The following is a 20,191-nucleotide window of genomic DNA, read 5'->3' on the forward strand; positions in this document are numbered from 1 at the left end:
CACATAGCAAGTTTTCAATAATTCGATGTCCATTAAAAATAATGAGAGCAGCCAGGTGTGTTGGCTTATGCCTGTAATCCCAGCATTTTGGGAGGCAGAGATGGGAAGATCGCTTGAGCCCAGGAGTTTGAGACTGGCCTGGGCAACATAGTGAGATCCTGTCTCTACCAAAAAAAAAAAAAAAAAAAATTTAATTAGCTGAGCATGATGGCCCATGCCTGTGATTCCAGCTACTAGGAAGGCTGAGGTAGGGGGATTGCTTGAGCCCAGAAGTTCAAGATTGCAGTGAACTATGATCACGCCACTGCACTCTGCTGGCCTGGGTGACAGAGCGGGACCCTGTCTCAAACAAAAGTAAAAATAATGCGAACTAATATATATTGAGTATTTATTATGTGCCAAGTGTTTTTTAATTCTTAATAATGCTATAAAATAGGAGCTAGTATTATCTCCATTTACAGATGGAAAACTGAGGCCGAGAGAGATCATACAGCTAGGAAGTAGGAATGTGCGATCTGAGCCCAGACACTGCCTTCAGACCCTTCCTTCCTTATTGCTCCTCTTGAAAATGGGCTGCCTTTATAATAAGGCAGGCTGAACACTGCTCTACATCTGCCAGTGCTATTCTAAGAAGAGCAAGTCTCAAGAAAAAAGTCTGGGGCAAAGAGAAACTTTAAGCTGGGTTAGCAACACAACTCTGGAACTATTTTGACTATGTTGCCTGCAACATAATTTTTCTCTCCAGTTCTGCTTTTATCTGACAGCAGGAAAGTGGCAAAAAGAAAAAAAAGACAGCCTTTTCTTAGATAAATCATAAACATATAGTTTTAAGTGTTTCTCGTTTAGAAAAAGAAACAAAGAAAAGATAAGGCTAAGTGATCTCAATATATTTTTCCACCATGGAGCACCTGAGAGAGAACGTAATTCCTGTTGGTTCTCAAAAGAGTGAAAGGAAGAGGTGGGGAAAAGAATCAGAAAAAAATACCTCCAGGAGGGTTCTGATTACTGGTCAAGCCCTACCTCAAACCTCTGAGACCCACTAGGCTAAATAAAAGTTTCTTACAAAGGATTTCAGGAATCAAGATGTTAAAGAGCTCCAAAGGGCCTTCAATGAAAGGGTTAACCTAAAAATGATTCAAGGTGAGTTATTTTTATAATCACTATATTTTAGTTGCTATTTACTGAGTACCTACTCTGTACAAAGGAGCTTGCTAGATCTCTTATAGACATTATCTCATTTAGAGTTAGAAGTGTGTTATCTGCATGAGCTTGAAAGAAAACCAGTAATTGGCTGGGCATGGTGGCTCATGCCTGTAATCCCTACACATTGGGAGGACAAGGCAGGCTGATCACTTGAGGCCAGGAGTTTGAGACTAGCCTGGCCAACATGGTGAAACTCTGTCTCTAAAAATACAAAAATTAGCCAGGCGTGGTGGCACATGGCTATAGTCCCAGCTACCTGGGAGCCTGAGGCAAGAAAATTGCTAGAACCCAGGAGGTGGAGGTTGCAGTAAGCTGAGATTGCATCACTGCACCACTCCAGCCCGGGCAACAGAGCAATACTCTGAGAAAGGAAAGGAAAGGGAAGGGAAGGGACAAGGGAAGGGACAAGGGAAGGGAGAAGGAAAAAGAAAAGGAAGAAAGAGAAAGGAAAGAAAGAAAGAAAAAGAAGAAAGAAAGAGAAAGAGAGAAAGAGAGAAAGAGAGAAAGAAAGAAAGAAAGAAAGAAAGAAAGAAAGAAAGAAAGAAAGAAAGAAAGAAAGAAGAAAGAAAGAAGAGAAAGAGAAGGGAAGGAAAGAAGGAAGGGAGGGAGAAAGGAAGGAAGGAAGGAAGGAAGGAAGGAAGGAAGGAAGGAAGGAAGGAAGGAAGGAAGGAAGGAAGGAAGGAAGGAAAGGAAAGGAAGGGAGGGAGGGAGGGAGGGAGGAAACCAGAAATTGATTTTTATTAATGGTGAATAAAAAAAATAACAAATTCTACCTGTGTAATGATTTAAATCTTGTACTGAATGGAATACCAATTTTACACAGTCATTGCTATGCCAAGTTAACATTTTTTAAATTAAACAGGTATGAATAGAAAAACTTAATTCTCCCATTTATGCCAATGACACACCCCTCTGCATGGCTTATCATATTGTCCTCAGCAAAGTACATTAATTACCTGTTTATTGTATGAGGGGATAACAACTTGGTACTGGAGATACAAAAACTGTAAGAATATTCTAATATGATAAAGAGAGTCTGAAACTCACCTGTGAAAATCAACATGTACAAATGGAGAATCAAGAGGCCAGGGAATACAAAACTTGCTCTAACTGATACTAAAATATATGGAGAATCTCAAAAAAATAAAATTTAAGACATGGATTCTGTTCTTGGGGATCTTGTAGTGTGGTTGGGAGATGGAACTTCTATGTAGCGATGTACAGGGCACGGCAGATAACCATGCTCAGAGTCAAATGGGCAATATGGGTGAGAAGAGTGGAAGTTCAGAGAGCAGAGGGCTTTTTGAGAGCTAAGGATGCCAGGAAAAGCCTCAGAGTCACACAAATTGATAATTTTTTAAAATTATCACTTCTGGATTTTAGAATCAACACCTTGTTTTCTTTTCTCCCTTACCAAATCACCAGTATCTTCCTATCCAAAAGCCATGTTGGTCTTGAACCTAGTCTAATAATCTCCTATTTTTAGATCATGAATGTTTTAATCAGTCAGTCAACACTATCTAGTGAGTCCTAGTGAGTACAGACAGTGGTAAACATTGCAGGACAAAAGGTAATGAAGGAAGCAGAGGAAATAACCTTCATCCCCCAAACTGAAGTGGATACTTGTTAGGGAAGCTGCCTGTCTCACAAGAACTGGCCCTTCTCTTGGTACAACCTCTGATACACAGGCTGCACCACTACCTCCATCCCCCAGCAGACCCTTTCTCTACTGTATAATCCTGTCCTGTCCGTAGTCAGACGACAGTTCTAAACTGGGCCAACTTCAAATTCTATCCTAAGAAATACTAAACCTGATTTTCATTGAGGCTGATTCAAATTTCTAGCAGGGTTCCAGATAGAAGGGTCACAAATTCCCACTACTAAGGCCTTTAGCATGGCCCTGGTTTCTATCCTTCCTACAGGTTGCTTATTCAATAATTTGCCCTCTATAGATGCCCTAGTATTCCTTTTTTTTAGAGATAGCATCTTGCTCTGTCACACAGGGTGGAGTGCAATGGTGTAATCACAGCTCACTATAACCTCAAACTCCTGGGCTCAAGTGATACTCCTGCCTCAGCCTCCCAAGTAGCACATAGCTGGAACTACAGGTGCACACCACCATGCTTGGATAATTTTTAAATTTTTATTCTTGTAGAGACAGGGTCTTGCTATGTTACCCAGGCTGGTCCCTAACTCCTGGCCTCAATTGATCCTCCTGCCTTGGCATCTCAAAGTGCTGGGATTACAGGTGTAAGCCACTGTGCCTAGCCTATTCTTTTTTTCAATAAATGTCCTCCCCTCATGATTTTTTTGCCAAAACCAATTAGAGTCAGTATCTAATGTTTTCAAATAAGAAGAAAAATAAATAATTTATGAATTGTTTCTAGAGAGTATGCTGTGAATTCTAGACTTTCAAGAAAAATGTAATGGTTCATTTTATTGCGGTGGGAGTGAAGGAAGGCAGCAAGGCTCTACCCTGTATTTGGAGATATGAAATTAGCAGTGCTTGCTAAAAAGTAGCAAAACAGCAATAAATGAATTTCTTGTGGTCAACTAGATACTGGGAAGAAAGTATTGGAGGACCCAGTAGCTGGCACCATAAGCAATTTGAAAGAAATGAGACAAGCCGATACCACAGGTTAGATGGTTGGTTTGAGTGTATCAGGATAACCTAATGTAAGAGAACAGCACATTTAGTCCTATAAGTCTCTCCTATAGGTGTAAAATCAAAGTCAAAGTCGTCATATGATCCCACTAGCTACTAACCTGAAATAACAAAAAATCAAATTTAGAAATTGATGTTTTAAGGTATTGAATTATACTTCCACTTGCAGATATAAACTAGGTTTCATATGTAGATACAGCATGATCAGGAAAGAGTAAAATCCTAGCGATGGAAACTGAGATATATGGGAGGAGTCAGAGGAACTGGGGAAACTAAGCCTTCTAGCTTCTCTGAAATGTTCCCACATTGCACCCCCATTCCCACCAACCAGAAGAAACTAACAATCCAGCCCACTGGGCTCCACTGCTCAGCAATGCCCACTGTATGACCAGCATTTGAACTCTTCATGGACTGGATGAGGTTATGCAGAATCAATGCAGAGAAGAAAGAAGTTATACACAGAGACTAGCTAAGGAAGGAATATCATTAAGACTGGGGATATTGTGTTGGCATAGATTTTGAGGATAGGTGTGTTATTAGTGGTTTCATTTACTAAGTAATCCATCTCCTGATGAATATCAGATGGGATTTCAATATAACTAAAAAAGGAATGAAGATTACCCAGGTATCTAGATTAGAAAAAAATAGCTCTGTGGTGTAACCTTGGATTCAGTAGTTGGTGTTACTTTGCATTGCAGCTCATTGCATTTGTGGTTATCAGGTCATGTTGAATAGGAGCATCTTGGGACATATGGGATGAAGTGTATTTTGTGTGTGTGTGTGTGTTGTGTGTGTGTTTAATGCTAAGCAGCTAAAAAGGAAAATGTAATAGTCACCACATGGAGCTGGTGCCTGATGCCCTCTTCTCTGAGTACAGCCCCTGAAACTCAGAATGAGCCCATGAAGCCTTTGTCTGTATTATGTGGCATCCTGATGCCTCCCACCCTCTGCTCCCACCACCACAATAACTGGATGCAGTGGTGTACCAAAGGTTGGGCAAGGGAAGCAGTGTGCCTGGGGGAAGGCAATAAAAAAATCTGTAGAGAATTTAAAAGCAATAATAAAGCCAACTAGAAGTCAGTCTGCTTTTCATTATCACCATGTGCCGGTGATTCCAAACAATGTCAGTGATACAGTACTGCTTCCTAAAAAAAAGCTTTTGTGAGTCTAAGTTCTAAACCATTGTTTTGTTACTACTGAGTTTTAATAATATGCATGTAAGCTTCAAATTAGCACTTTTTTTTATTACTTATCCTTTATAGCTTGCATTCTACTTAGAAGTTAATTCAAACTCCCAGTTATACAGTCATGCCCCAATACACACAAACTCAGCCACACATGTTTGTTTTGAATAAGTTCCTGACAGTTTGAAAATCATTCGAGCTTACTTCACATGCCCAACCCCATGGTGCCACATACTCCTGCATCTAAACAGTAGATTGAAAATAAGCAATAATATTACAGTGATTACAGAAATGAAGAAACAGATTTTGAGTTGCTTTAATTCCATCATTCTGTGAATGCCAGGAGAAATGACAAAAGATGCTGGTCTTATGCTGCCAGCAAAAATCAAAAGAGCAATGTATAAATGTCTTGGTCATTATCACCAAGAACTGGGCACCTGATCTAAAACAATGGGCAGAATAATGTTAGTATTTGCTATTATTCAGACATGAATGCTGATATTTTTATTGAAACATAACTGTACATATTTATTGCATGCATGTGATATTTTGATACATGCATACAATATGTAATGATCAAATTAGGGTATTTAAGATATTCATTACCTCAAAAATGTATCATTTCTTTATGTTGGGACTATTTCACATCTTCTAGCTACTTTAAAATATACAATAAATTAGTATTAACTATAGTTACCCTACAGAACTATTGAACACTAGAACTTATTCCTTCTATCTAACTATATGTTTGTACTCATTAACCAACCTTTCTTCTTTCCCCCTGAACATCCCTTCCCAACTTCTGGTAACCATCATTCTACTCTCTATCTCCATGAGATCAACATTTTTAGCTTCCACAGATGAGTGAGAACATGAAATATTTGTCTTTCTGTGCCTGACTTATTTCACTTAGTATGTTGACCTCCCGTTCCATCCACGTAGCTGCAAATGACAGGATTTCATTCCTTTTTATGGCTGAATAGCATTTCACGGTGTATCTATACCACATTTTCTTTTACTCCTTCATTAATCAATAAACACCTAGGTTGATTCCATATCTTGGCTTTTGCAAATAGTACTAGAATACACATGGGGTGCTGGTATCCTTTTAATATACTTTCTTTTGGATAAACACCCAGCAGCAGGAATGCTAGATCGTATGGTAGTACTATTTTTAGTTTTTTGAGAAAACTCCATACCATTTTCCATAGTAGCTTTACTAATTTACATTTCTACCCACAGTGTATAAGAGTTCCCTTTTCTCTGTATCCTCATCCGTATTTGTTGTTTTTTGTCTTTTTTTTACAATAGCCATTCTGAGGCGAGATGGTGTCTCATTGTGGTTTTGATTTGGATTTCCCTGATGATTAGTGATGTTGAACATTTTTTCAAACACCTGTTGACGGTTTGTATGTCTTCTTTTGAGAAATGTCTACTTGGGTCTTTTGCCCATTTTTAATGGAATTATTTGGTGGGGGGAGAGGTTGCTGTGAAGTTGTTTGTTACTCTAATTTTTGTAGGACAAAAATTTTGGAAGTTTTAACTAAAAATAATAAAAAATATGACTGCACTTGCGTTTCTGTTTAACTTGTGAACAAGCACTTATAGACAGGTGCAAAAAATAAATCCTCTTTTGCAACCCAGATCTCATTGTTTAATAAGAGTTTTGATACACATAAAAGAGATATTACAATTTTTTAAATGATGAATTTTCTAATTTTTTTAGAAATGTTTCAACTGTGTCAGCATTTGAAAGCTACTAGACTCATTCCCTAAGACATGAAAACATGGATGGCATTGTAATTTCTAGAACTTCTTGTGAAATGAGATTTTGTGAGTCTCTGCTAAACTTATCTTTCTGTTTAAAACTTTTTCTATTTATTTATATGTTTCTTCAGATGAATTTTTAAATTAAAATTAATAAGAAGTATGAACAAAGATAGAGTGACATACCTGATTATACTGACTATTGAGGATAAATATGCAAAGATTAATTTTGATAAAATTATTTACAAGTTTGCAAAAGTTACAACCTGAAAATGAAAATTGTGATATATTTTTATCATTCATTGCTGTGACAGACCAATCTGCAAGTCTAAATTTTTCTTTTCTCCAAAAAAATTAATGTAATAAAAGTATTATTTCATTATTTTGCCCTTTATTATACTGTAATAATTATTTTGTATCATATTGTTTGTTTATATTTTATTAGTATGACTGTATATACACAGTTTAATAAATTGTTTTTTCACTGTTTGCATTTCTTTTCTGGCATCATCATCAGTTATACTGATGCAGACATTAACTATATTTCATGATTACCAATGAAAATAACTTTGTTGGGGAGGTGTTACAAAATTATTCACTTCAGGTATCTAATATGCCAAACATCTCACTAGCTGGCTGATCCAGGGCACATAACTGACCAAACTGGGGCCCCTCGACTCCCTCCCCAGGAAGGTGGAGGGTGGCTCTGAGCAGCAATGGGCCTGACTCAGTGGGAGCTGAGTCATGTAATCAATAGCACCATAGAGTCCGTGAACTCCCACCACAGAGGTCCTAGAGCTGCCCTGCTCTCACCTTCCCACAGCCCCCTTGGGTTGTGAGATACCCCAGAGTCATTCTAGTAAAACTCCCTTCTGCCTCTTTTGCCCTTAGAGCCAGGATCAGTTTCTACTACTGGAAGAGCTATTTTTCCACAAGAAAAGACCTACTGGTAGAGGAGGAAGGGTGGCATGGGAATGGAATAGCAGGGAAATAATTCTGCCAGCCAAAGCGTCTGAAATGAGAGCACACACCCATGCTCCGCTGCTCACTCTGCAAGGACGACCCACAGAGACACCTGGCACAACAGCGTGGGGTGTGTGAGTGGGACACGGGGAGGGACAGGAGTAAAAAGACAGCTGAAGGGGAGGCTGCCTGTGCACCGGAGTCCCACACCTCCTTTCTCACTGGGCAAGCCTCCTAGCCCAGGACCTTTTTCCAACCATCTAAAGATGTGGGTTGTCCCCTGCTGAAGAAGTGACAGTGACATCAGCCCCCAGGTGGCTAATAACACTTGTAAAACATCTGATGTCCAGGTTAAATATAAGCTGTGGACGTCCATAGAACTGTCTACCCAGCCTGCTCTCAGCCCCATAGTAAGGCAAGAGTGTCCTGATTCTTGCATGTCCCCACCCCACTGGCCTCAGCTAACTGACCCAGGGATGGTCTCTGACTCATGCTGAACCAATGAGCTTCTTCCCCAGGAATTTTTAACTGGGCCTTGAGGAAATCAAGGTCAGACTCCCTCTCATAGGGGAAGCTATGGCCAGTCATGTTCCAGAAAGCAGGATTGCAGTGATGAAGGGACAGGCAGAGATAAACAGAACAAAATAATAGGTGGCATTTGAGTCTCTTGTTCTAGCCACATCCTCGAGACTTGGTTGTTCTACATGTCTTAGGATTCTTAGAGGAATAAATTCCTTGTTTTGCTTATTGAGGTGAGGTCTTGGTATTTGCAAAGTTACACAGGTTGTGTGAACCTTAAGTGTGCCGGGTTACTTTTTGAAAACAAGAACAACATTGAGAGATCAGAAAACATGAGTAGCCATCACACCAATCCACCTACCAGCTGTGACTTGTGATTGTCGTACCTGGCAGTTGCATACTTGAGACTGTGCTGTGTCTGGTTTCACTGTGCTGCCTGCACTTGGCGGGGCCAACAAGCAGTGGGCAGAGAGCACCCCTCTGCTCTCTGGGGTGCTGTGCCCACCTGCAGATCCCACGACAGTTTCATTCTCAGGATGGGATCCAGCTGCCTGGCCCTGCCTATCTAAGGACCCCACATACCCTGCTGTTGCCTCCTGCTGGATTTCTTCTCTCCATACTTTATCCCCCAGGGCTTACCTCTCACAGGGAGGAAACCCTCTTCTCTCTCCTGATTTAGTGGGAGGGAGGAGATCAGTCTCCAGCGAGCTGTCTTGTGGGGTCCAGAGCAGATGAAGAAAGGAACTGATATTTCCCTGCACCTGTGATGTGCCTGGCACTTCTATGTAGGCCATCCCATGTAATCCTGACCATAACCACGTGAGGCAGGTGTTGTTATCCTCATTTTACTTGAGAGCTCAACCAGAATGTTATTCTTCCTCATGTCTGTAAATAGCACATGTCCTTGGCAGCCACCGTTCTCTCCCCACCCATTTTTCAGCCTTGTTTTCCACACACGAAGCAGCACGATTAGAAGGCCAGCTACTGCTGACTCCTGAATGTTAGAAGCCAGGGGAAGTCCCTATTTTCATACCAAACCTGGTTTCCTGGTGGGCACACAAATTGTTGCCTGCTAAAATAGCAACTCTGGCAAAAATGTCTCCAATCTGCTTAGATGTGCATCAAATTAGGAGCTGGCCTTGCAGTTAAACCGACTGACTGTTTCTAGTGACCTGGAAACAAAACTCCCTTTAAAGCTACCAACTGCTGGCCTGGAATCATCAGCACCACTAGAAACATGGGGCCCTAAAGCAAAGCCTCCTGATGGCTTTGATTTATTTCAACCCCACCCCTCTCCATCACTATTCTTTACTCTTTTCCAGCCCGCACAGGCCAGGACAAGACTGCCTTCAAGCAGACACACACGCACGCACTAACAGTTATAGATCGTATCAGATGAGCGCAGGCTGGGGGCCATGGTCTCTGCGACTTTAAGAAGAGGAGATGCTCGACCCTCGACTGTCTCTCTTGCACTGCGACTGTCTCTCTTGCACTGCTCGTGCTCTCTCTCTCTACGCCCTCAGCCTTTAGGCAATCAAGACCAGAGTCACAGGATCAGTTTCCACAGCCACTTTCAACCAAAGTTGATAGCACTGTCATAAACTCAAATGCCCTTAGGGATCTAGCAGGTCACAATAAAAAAAATAGTTGACATTTTCTCAAACGTGATGGGCTGTCTCAAAACTTCTATGGCTGCTGTTCCATGTAGCTCAACACTCTTCCTCCCTGGGTTCTCCAGGTGGCTCACTCTTCACCTCCCTCCAGTCTTTTCTGGAGGGTCATCTTTTCAGTGAGGCCTCCCTGACCGCCCTATTTTAACTGCACCCAAGCACTGTCCCCTTGCTTTCCTGCTTCATCTTTTTCCGTAGCATTGATCACAATGCTTACTAAATAATGTGTCTCTCCCATGCCTCCACAAGGCTATAGGTGTCATAAGGGTAGAGATTTGTCTGTTTTGTTCCCTCATGTATCCCCTGTCCCTAATATGGCCTGGCCTATAGCAGGTGTCCAAATAAATATTCACTGTATACCCTAACCACCTGGACGTATTAATCCTCCCAAAAAACCTGTGAGACAGGTACCACGACGATGATGATGATAATGACAATGATGATGCCCATTTTATAGATGAAGCTGGAGTACAGAGAGGTCAAGGTACACAGCTAGTAAGAGGGAGCTTTCTGAACTCAGACCCATGAAGTCTGGCCTCACACCACACCAGCAATCACTGCAGTGCTTCTCATACTCTCTGTACAATGTGGCAGAGGCTGGCAGCAACTGTGACCATTGGAAAATGCATACCCTGCCTTAAAACATTGTGTTTTTAAAATCTTGTTCTGAACCAAAAAAAGAAAAATAAAAATCTGTTTGCCTTATTTAGCCCTCAGGCCACAAGTTAGATGGGGATTAACCTAAAGCAGGCATTGTAGATAAAAATAGGATTTTATGGCTGGGCATGGTGGCTCACACCTGTAATCCCAGCACTTTGGGAGGCTGAGACGGGCGGATCACGAGGTCAGGAGATCGAGACCATCCTGGCTAACGCGGTGAAACCCCGTCTCTACTAAAACTACAAAACAAAAAAACAAAAAAAAACCTAGCCGGGCGCGGTGGCGGGCACCTGTAGTCCCAGCTACTCGGGAGGCTGAGGCAAGAGAATGGCGTGAACCCGGGAGGCGGAGCTTGCAGTGAGTCGAGATCGTGCCACTGCACTCCAGCCTGGGCGACAGAGCCAGCTCCGTCTCAAAAAAAAAAAAAACCACATAGGATTTTATTTTGTTGGGAAGGAATAGCGATTTAAAGAAAGATTACCCAACCAACCTCGAGTGTTGAGGAATCCAAAGGTATTTTTTGCTCGGTTATTTTACCTTTGTGGCAAGAAGGTCCATGCTAAGGGAGGGTCCCAGGAGAGCCATTTGAACAGTAATCTTGTGGGACCCTCTAGATTTTTTAACAACAGAAGCAGTTAGAAAAACATGGGAGAACCTTCCTGGAGAGTTGATTGCGGGGCCATCCAAATGACAGGCAGGCTGTGGATTGCCACAAGCTGATCTTCTGGGACAGCAGCAGCTTCAGAGAAGAAGGACCCCACACAGAGCCATGGACATGTGCATTGTCCTGGCATCTTCCATGGCATTAAGGGATCCCATTGTGTGTCCTTCTAGACCTTCCAGAAACGATCCATTTCTTTGGTGGTTGGGCAGTTTATGATTAAGACACCACGACATCCCAGCTTCCTTCAGCCCCCAGTCATCTCACATCAGTTGTCAGTTCAGGAATTACAGTGCCAGCCAAAGCCTCCAGAAATGCCTTCAAACAAGGAGACTCTGAAGCCACAGATATTTGTTGAAAGCCACAGGCCACATTAATATCATGACCCAGACTGTAGGAAAGATGAAAGAGGACCATTTCTCTTTTGTGAGGCAGCTGCAGCCAAATAATAACTGGCCCAGTCTCTCCATGCAACTGAAAATGGCTAGATATTATCCATTCCTTCATCAGCCACTCAATAACCATGGGCTGAGCACCTCACATGTGCCAGCACTGTGCTGTGCAGTGGCATAGACAGGCATGAGGCAGGGATGTTCCCACACAGGGAGATAAGCACTGCGTCAGATGTGCGGCTGGAAGCTGTGAGAATGCAGAGGAGGCAGCCGCACCCTCTCTGAGGTATGCTGTTTACTGGGGTGAGAAAGAAGCAAATCAGAGCCAAGTTGCGTAGGGTTGTTTGAAGGAAGGGAGTCCCCAAGGGGCCTGCCAGGTGGACAGGTTGGAGCAGACAGTTCCTCCCCAAACAGGAAGGACCATCAAGTCATCACAGTGTCCAGCCATGGTATGGACTGCCCCACATGCAGGAAGCGCCCTAGAGCCCAAAAGCGCTTCAGCAATGTCCAGTTCTTCATCCACCCAGGCTGAGGTAGAAGGAGTCCTGTCTTTGACAACCTCCAAGTTCCTTCTACCTGTGAAATTTCATCATTCTTTGGAACAACAGAAGAACTTGCCTTCTCCAAACTCTGCATCTCACTGAGCCTCTATATTTGCAAGTGGGCGCCACCAACTTCTCTGTGCACAGTGGTTGAGATCTTATTTGGGCTCTCAAGTCAGACATACTTGGGTTAAGATTCACTTCCTGGCTGTGTAGACCTCACAGAATTTACTGCTTCTTCTGGAGTCTTTGTTCCCCTGTCAGTAAAATGGAGTGGTGTCTAACTCAGGGGATTGCTGGAAGGATGAACTGAGGACAGGCAAGTGGAGAACCACACACATTGTGTTAGCACAGAGTATTCAATTGGATGTTCTACCAAGAAATGGCATGGAAAAGTGCTTTGCAAGCTAGATCAGCCAATGCAATTTATTTATTACGATTTTTGTTACTTGTAAGCTCCACAAAAGCAGGGATTTTTGTCTGTTTTGGCCACAGTTATACCCCAGAGCCTAAACAGTGACTGGCATATAGTCGGCACTCAGTAATATCTATGGAATAAATGAATGAATGTTAGCTAGCCCAGGAAGAGATACACAGCCTGAGAAGTTGGCAGGCAGAAAATGCACTCCTCCTTTATCTGGCCAGGACTGGAAGCAGCTGCTGTTCCACATGGAGCGGCCCCCAGCCCCCAAATATCTGCCAGCTTGTGGGGTGAGGGTGTAACCCTGGCTGCTTCTCTGGAGCTCAGTTCTCCCCACCCCCACCCCCACCTCCCCACCCCCCCCCATCCCCCCCGCCAAGACCTAACTCTTCCAGAACTCTCTCTAGCCTAGCTGAAGGCTGGATGGCACGTGCACATCCCTGCTACATCTGAGCTGGTCCCAGGCACCACCTCCAGGTCAGGGCTATTTTGGATCTGAGGGTGTCAGGAACATAAAAAGGACCAGTCTTGGAAGTTGTGGCTGAGACATGGGCAGAGAGTGCTGGATTCACTCCCCACGTCTAAGCTAGAGCCTGAAATAGCGGAAAGATCTCAGAATAGCTCCTGGCTTCACCACAACTCCAGACTGGAGCATAACACACACCAGAGAGGGGCCAAATACGCAGCTTACACAGGCAGTTCAGGGCATGGGAAAGTCCTCTGGATGAAAAAATGAAAATCACAGAATAAAATCTAGGACTGTCCTTGTTCAGGGGAGAGTGGCAGCATCTTCCGAGGATCTAGTGATAGGGCCTATGAACGGTGACTAGTGTAGGCAAGGTCACGGAGCCAGCAGTGTGGCCATAGCTAGTTGCAGTTAGCCCTGGAAAGCCCTAGAGTGGAAGCCTGTAAACATCCAGGGGGGTTCAAAAGTATTCGACTCAATAAGGATGTGACCTGCCATGGCCCTGAGGAGGACACCAGGACCTTATAATCATCAAAAGCCTCATGAGCCAGGCATTGGGTTGTGCATCTTTTTTTTTCTTTTTTCTTTTCTTTTCTTTTTTTTTTTTTTTTTGAGACAGAGTCTCACTCTGTCGCCCAGGCTGGAGTGCAGTGGCGCGATCTCAGCTCACTGCAAGTAAGCTCCGCCTCCAGGGTTCATGCCATTCTCCTGCCTCAGCCTCCGGAGGAGCTGGGACTACAGGCGCCCGCCACCACACCTGGCAGGTTGTGCATCTTAAAGACCTTATCTTATTTAGTTCTCACCGTAAGTCTGAGCAGAAGGCACTATTACTCTCACTTTACAGGTAAAAGCACTGAGATCCACAAGCATTAAGAAACATGGCTCAGTGAGTAAGTGGTAGAACTTGGATTTGATTGCTGGTCTGTGTGATTCCAAACAGCATTCCAAACCTACCTTTATGAAAGGGTAGGATTTTGATATCTTGAGAGGGTACATAGTAGTGAAGAGCCTGTGATTCCAACCCTTAAGTGTTTGAAAAAAGCCTCCTGAAACCACTGTGAACGCTGGTGACATTACCAAGTCCCAGGCCAACAGTTTAACATGGGCAGAGATGGGGGCTGGAGAATCCTGAGTTCTCCAGATGGTCTTGCAGTCCAAACCCTGCTCCTGGGGCAGGCATCCCATCTCCAGTTTCGGAGGGAGCCCAGGGGCAGCCCATTTCCTGTGGGCCTACTCCACTTGCTGCTTCTGCCTTGGGAGTCCCAATCACTGACTCTAAGAGGGACTACATCCCCCTCCCAGGGTCTGAGACTCTTCCTCAAGGACAGACACTGTGCCACTTTTCAACAATAGCCATGGTACCTGCAGAAGTGGCTGTGGGAGGCAAAGAAGGAGGAGCATGTGAGATAAAGAAGTCAGACTTAACCAAGACCTAGGTTACCCCACCCACATTCTCATCCTGTTGCCCAAGATGCTCAGCCCAGCCAACATGTGAAGATTCCGTGTTGCTCTCTCCCCTTCCCCTCTTAGGCACTGACTGACACGCCTCTAGAACTGCGCTGGGTAGGTAGACACTAGGGACTGTGTGGTTGAGGAGGAGGCCACGATAAGGGAGCAGTGTGGAGCAAAATCCCCATCTACCATCTCACAAAGAGCTTTTCTTTTTCTCCTCCAAAGTCCCAGGACAAAACAGCCACCCGTGAATATGTGTTAAGGGATCCATGAGATTTTCATGGAGAATCTTTATATTCATTGTTCTCATTACTATGCTAAGTTAAAGTATAAACATTATCTGAATCATCCAGATGACATCTCACTATTCAAGACTGCACTGCAAACCTGTCCTTCCCATTTGGCAATAAGTAGCAGCACTTTCATTGGCATGAACAACTGAGTAAAGCACAGGGGCAGATGCAATATGGAAATAATGAGTTTGTTCCACGTGAAGGCCACGTGATATTACTGTACCACGCTTTTGCAGTTATTAAAATGGAACTGACTAGTACATGGTACACGGCAAGCTGGATGCTGAAGAACTTGAACCATGGCTGTCATTTTATGAGAGGCAATCATCTTCCAGCAAAACCACCTCCTTCATTAAGTTAGATTAGAGACACTTTTAACTTTATTGTTATGATCATTGGATGATATTTGATCTGTACATTTATTTTAGTCTTAGAGCTATATGGTTTAGGAACTTATATCTAGTTTTATATATGTACATATTTAATTATAAAAATAACGTAAGTCAACACTGATGGCCTGTGAGCATTTTTTTTCTTGTAACTTACATTACAGATGTGATCACCCTGAAGCCTTGATAAGGCTTCCTCAGCATTTAGAGAAGGGAATGAATGAGCAGGAAGGGTGGGGTGTGAAGAGCAAACATACGTGTCCCCCTTTGGAGAGGTGAAAGCAGAGGACACCATGGGAAGGATTCTGGACTTAGAACCAGAAGGAAAGGGTCTAGTTTTGGTTTGGCCATTTTGTAGCTGCCACTTCACTTCTCTGGGCCATGGTTTCCTTTGCACGTCTGCTTCTGCTTCCACTGTTCAACTGCAAACTGCTTAGCAACCTTCCTGTCATCCTTGCACCTCAGTTTATCTGCTCCCCTGAGCTGGAGGGGTCAGGGGCTGGTGGGGGACAAGAGGGTGTTCTAATCAGGAAATAGCTTTGGCCCTCACAGTTCCACCCAAGGTGTCTGGCTGGTGCCAGCCCCCAGCACACTCCTCCATTTAAGCTATTGGTCACTCTCCAGCCAGTCCATAATAGACACCAGGGGCAACTAAGCACCAATCCATGGCAGGTCCTTGCTGGGAAGAGGCCAAGCTTGTCCATGCTTGCTTGGATTTTCATTCCTTATCAGCATGTGCAATCTACATAGGTTAATCAGACCAGAGATTCCACAGGTCTGGAGTTATAAATAAGAGAACCTACTTCTTTTCAGTGGGGAGATTAAGACCAAAGCTACCTGACAAAGGAAATTTCTGAAATCCCTGAGGCCTCCTCTCTCCTGGACAAGGGGCCCTCTGCTGCTGGTAAGATAACATCGTCCCACCCCCACCTTCAGGTTCAGGTTCATTATCACCAATAATAATCATTTCTAACTACTCTTTCTAGTTTATAAAAGATGTTCAGTTCACATATACTACCTTATTTGATAATCAGAATGAAGAACTGTTTGGGAATGAATCTGAGACTAGGGGTTAATAACGTATCTGAGAACACACAGTTGTAAAGTGGACCCAGAGGCCAGAATCCAGGCATTGGGACCCAGAGTTGTTCTTTCCACCACACAGTTCTGTTTTCACTTGCACAGTGTACAGGGAAATTTTGCAGCTGTAGCCTGCCTCAGAAACACTTACAATCCCAATTGGTAAGCCTTACCTTCCCAACTTAACTGAAAGGTACCAGGACAGGCGATATAGTGTATACCCTGGTATCACCTAAAGCACTTACACATACTCATCAGTTTGGTTTTGACTTGAAAGAATAAAGGTAAAGTAATTTGGCCATAAGGATTCCCTGTTCCTTAGAAACATCCCCCTCTTGTCACAGATGTAATTCTTTAGAGGACAAGCATTTTCATTCTACAACAGTTATTCAATCCTCTTCCAATCCTTTTCCCCATGAGAGGGGAGGGTTGAAGGCGGTAATGTTAACCCTAAAATGGGACTAGAGAAGGAAGAAGAAGGCAGGTTAGTGCTCAGATGTTAGATTTTCCTCTGCAATTCCTGTGAATGTGTAAAATACATATGACCCATGGAAACAGACTAGATTGGTGATTCTTGAAACTTTTGTTTTAAAGAAAAGAAAACTCTTTTTAAAGTGAAACCTCACTTGGAAATTCAATACATAACCAGAAAAAGCACAGGTGCTCTGGTTAAAAATAGAGGACCGGGGACCTGGGGTCCCCCCAACAGTGCCCCAAACCACCTCCCCTTGCTGGGGAGCCTTACATACCACCACCTCCTTGGAAGTGCGGGGACTCTGCTGGGCCCAGTTTGAGAATCACGTGATCAGATCATTTGCCAGCTGGACTCCAGGGAGACAGAGATGAATAACACCTGCTCCCTGCCAGCAATGAGCTCTCAGATCATTTCAATGCAGCGTGATAAGAACTGTGACAGAGAAGGGCCTGGGTGCTACAGAGCAAAGAAGAGAGTTGCCCCAGGCTGGGGCTACAAGGCCCGGGATGGGGGAGCCATCTCAAGAAGAAGTGGTGCCAGGGTAACTTGCCGAATACTTTTGTAAAACAAAAATGACAAAGTTTAAGCTGAAAAATCTATGCACGCTTAAAGATAAAAATCACATTCTGTGAGGTCACTGCCAAAATAGTTGTCATCCCCTGGAGGACAACCAGGACACTAGAGGGTCAAGAAGCTGTGTCCCATGAGAGGCACTGGAGTGCTGGCCTGCATCTGACTTCCCTGCCAACCTGCCATCCATGCACACTGCTCCCCAGGGAGTCACATCACCTGGGGGCTTATCAGAGACTGAGCAGCCCCTCAAGATGGTCCTCGGGGAATGCAGCAAGTGTGGTAATTGTCAGTGTGTTGAAGGGGCAGCAAAAGATCCGAGTTACCCAGTGACCAAAGCCCTGTCCTGTTCTGATCCTTGCCTTACCAACCCTCCTATTTATGATTCAACTTCCCTCAGACTCCAGATTCTTCCCTCTCTCCCTCCCTCACTTCGGTCTGTCTCTCTTATGTCTCTATATCTTTCTTCTTTTCCAGTTCTTCCTCCTCCTCCTCCTCCTCCCTTCACAGTCTTCCTTTTTCTCTCTGTCTCCTGCGTCTCTGTGTCTGTCTCTTTATCTCCCTCTCTGCCTCTAGAGTCTCCTCCAAAATCCAGAATATTTAATGACATGGAAAAGCATCACAGTATATTGTTAAGCAAAAAATATTTCTGAGGCAGCTTACAAAACAGTCTGTCCTGTACAATTCCATATTTCTTTCTTTTTTTTTTTTTCTTTTTTGAGACAGAGTCTCACTCTGTTGCTCAGGCTGAAGTGCAATGGTGTGATCTCAGCTCACAGCAACCTCTGCCTCCTGGGTTCAGGCGATTCTCCTGCCTCAGCCTCCCGAGTAGCTGGGATTACAGGCATGTGCCACCATGCCCGGCTAATTTTTGTATTTTTAGTAGAGACGGGGTTTCACCATGTTGGCCAGGCTGGTCTCAAACTCCTAACCTCAGGTTAACCACCCACCTTGGTCTCCCCAATTGCTGGGATTACAGGCATGAGCCACCGCTCCTGGCAACAATTCCACATTTCTAAGAGGAGACTGATGGGGAGGGCACCTCTCTTCTGATCGAGTTCAGAAAACATTGAGAAGGAAAGTCCAGGAGCAGCTGATGGGAGCTAGAACAGCAGCATTTTTATGGACAAAAACACCGTCAGAGGGTCCCGCCTAGGTAAGACTTAGAAATGAAGAGGAAGAGGGGAGTCACGTGGCCTGTGGGAGTTAGAGGGAAACACTCCCAAGGAGACAGGTGGAAAGCAACTAAGCAAACTGGATTTGTTCTGCCCAAATTTAGCAAGCAAGTTCAGTCACTCCCTTCCCTGGGGAAGCCCCAGGTGATGAGATGGAGACAGGCCAGAGTTGTTGCACTAATTGACCTCCCCACCCGGGGAGGAAACACCAAAACAGCTCTCAAACTTCTTTTGTTACCCTGCACTACTGAAGGCTCTACTACCATTCGATTGCAGCCAAGGCCTGATGCCGGGGCCAGCAAGCTAGGAGCAAAGTGCCTACAGATGGATTCCTTATCTCTGAAGTGAGGAGACTGGGTCGTTAAGTACCCTTCCACCTCCGGCATCTGGTTTTAGAGTTCCAATGCAAGGTGCCTACCAAGGGTCCATTGACATTTGAAGAGATCCATGGGTGGGCTCAGAAGGGGAAGGATGTTTGCAAACGGGGGTGTATGCAGATGTGTGTGCATCTTTCTGGGGAGATGATCCACAGTTTTAATAGGATTCTGGAGTGCGGCCCAAATCCCCCAAATCACTAATAAACACTCTTCCCTAAGTTGAAGGAACTGGATGCTTTGGCTGGAGACCTATCCTCATCTATTTGTAAGCGCAGTCATGTGAAAGAAGGCATACACTGTATTCTGCATAGCTTCCCAGCAAGAAATTGGAATCAACGGCTAAAATTTCAAGGAGGCCAATTTTAGCTCAATATAAGGACCAACTATTTTGAGTCATGTGAAAATAAAATAGATGGTTGCCCAGAACACTGAGTTCTTTGTCACTGAAGAATTCAATCAGTGGCTGTCCTTGGTGTTGGAGTGCAAGACAGACTGATGGCCTTTTGGGTCAGGTCCAGCTCTGTACTGGACTGACTGAAGGAAGGCTGAAACCGAGGAAAGAGACAAAGTTAAGCTGTACCTCTCCTACGGTTTGAATTATAGGCAGAAACCCGAGGGTGTGGGGAGTCGCTTGAACTGATTGCTTTGGCCTTGTCATGCCCTCCAGTGGAAGGGGACATCTTCCACAGGTTTGCAGAACCTCAGAGCTCAAGTCTTCAAGAATCTGGGAGGGGTCTGGACATTCCTGACTGTCTTCCACTGTGCTAAGCTGGGCTAGATGTGTACCCTGGTACCAGGAACCCACAAAATCTGCCTTTGCTTTTGCTCTTGTAGGCAACTTTTCTCAACTGTATTCTGTATAATATTATGTGACTGTGACATGCTTATGGATTTTCTCCCAAAATTATTTTTGCAATATATGTAAGAAAAACATTATGTGGGTACTTACGTTAAATATTTTTAAGAATGGTTATACCACACAGAAAATGTCATCCTCCTAGAAGACCTGATGGAATTTCTAGAGACAACCTGAGCACTGGTGGAGCGTTTACCACCTTAGGTTACGTTGACAGTCGGCTTATGGTCAATGATTACTGATATAACTTATGTGTCTTGCCTTCAAATATGAATGCATATTTTCTATTTAGTCAAATTCATTGTATGGTATACTTTGTTTTATTCCACAGATGTTTGTTTCCTACAGATCGGTGGCTTAAAGAAGGAAAATTTTACTTAAAAAGCAGAGTCATATGGTTCTCAACCTATC

General features: G+C 43.8%; 1 long non-coding RNA gene and 1 other non-coding gene across 2 annotated transcripts in view; one reads left to right on the forward strand and one right to left on the reverse strand.

Moving 5' to 3' along the window:
* LOC103224120 (uncharacterized) overlaps window positions 1-9,065 on the reverse strand; it is an 88,132-nt gene extending 79,067 nt beyond the window's left edge. Inside the window, exon 1 of the long non-coding RNA XR_005240337.2 lies at window positions 8,941-9,065. This is a non-coding gene — a long non-coding RNA (uncharacterized lncRNA). The remainder of the gene's footprint in view (window positions 1-8,940) is intronic.
* On the forward strand, window positions 6,619-6,741 carry LOC119624628 (small nucleolar RNA SNORA40). Its single transcript, XR_005240784.2, has one exon. It is a non-coding gene; the product is annotated as a small nucleolar RNA SNORA40 (small nucleolar RNA).
* Window positions 9,066-20,191: the final 11,126 nt, after the last annotated feature.

Source organism: Chlorocebus sabaeus, chromosome 20 (genome assembly GCF_047675955.1).
Source record: "Chlorocebus sabaeus isolate Y175 chromosome 20, mChlSab1.0.hap1, whole genome shotgun sequence".
NCBI classification, from domain to species: Eukaryota; Metazoa; Chordata; class Mammalia; order Primates; family Cercopithecidae; genus Chlorocebus; species Chlorocebus sabaeus.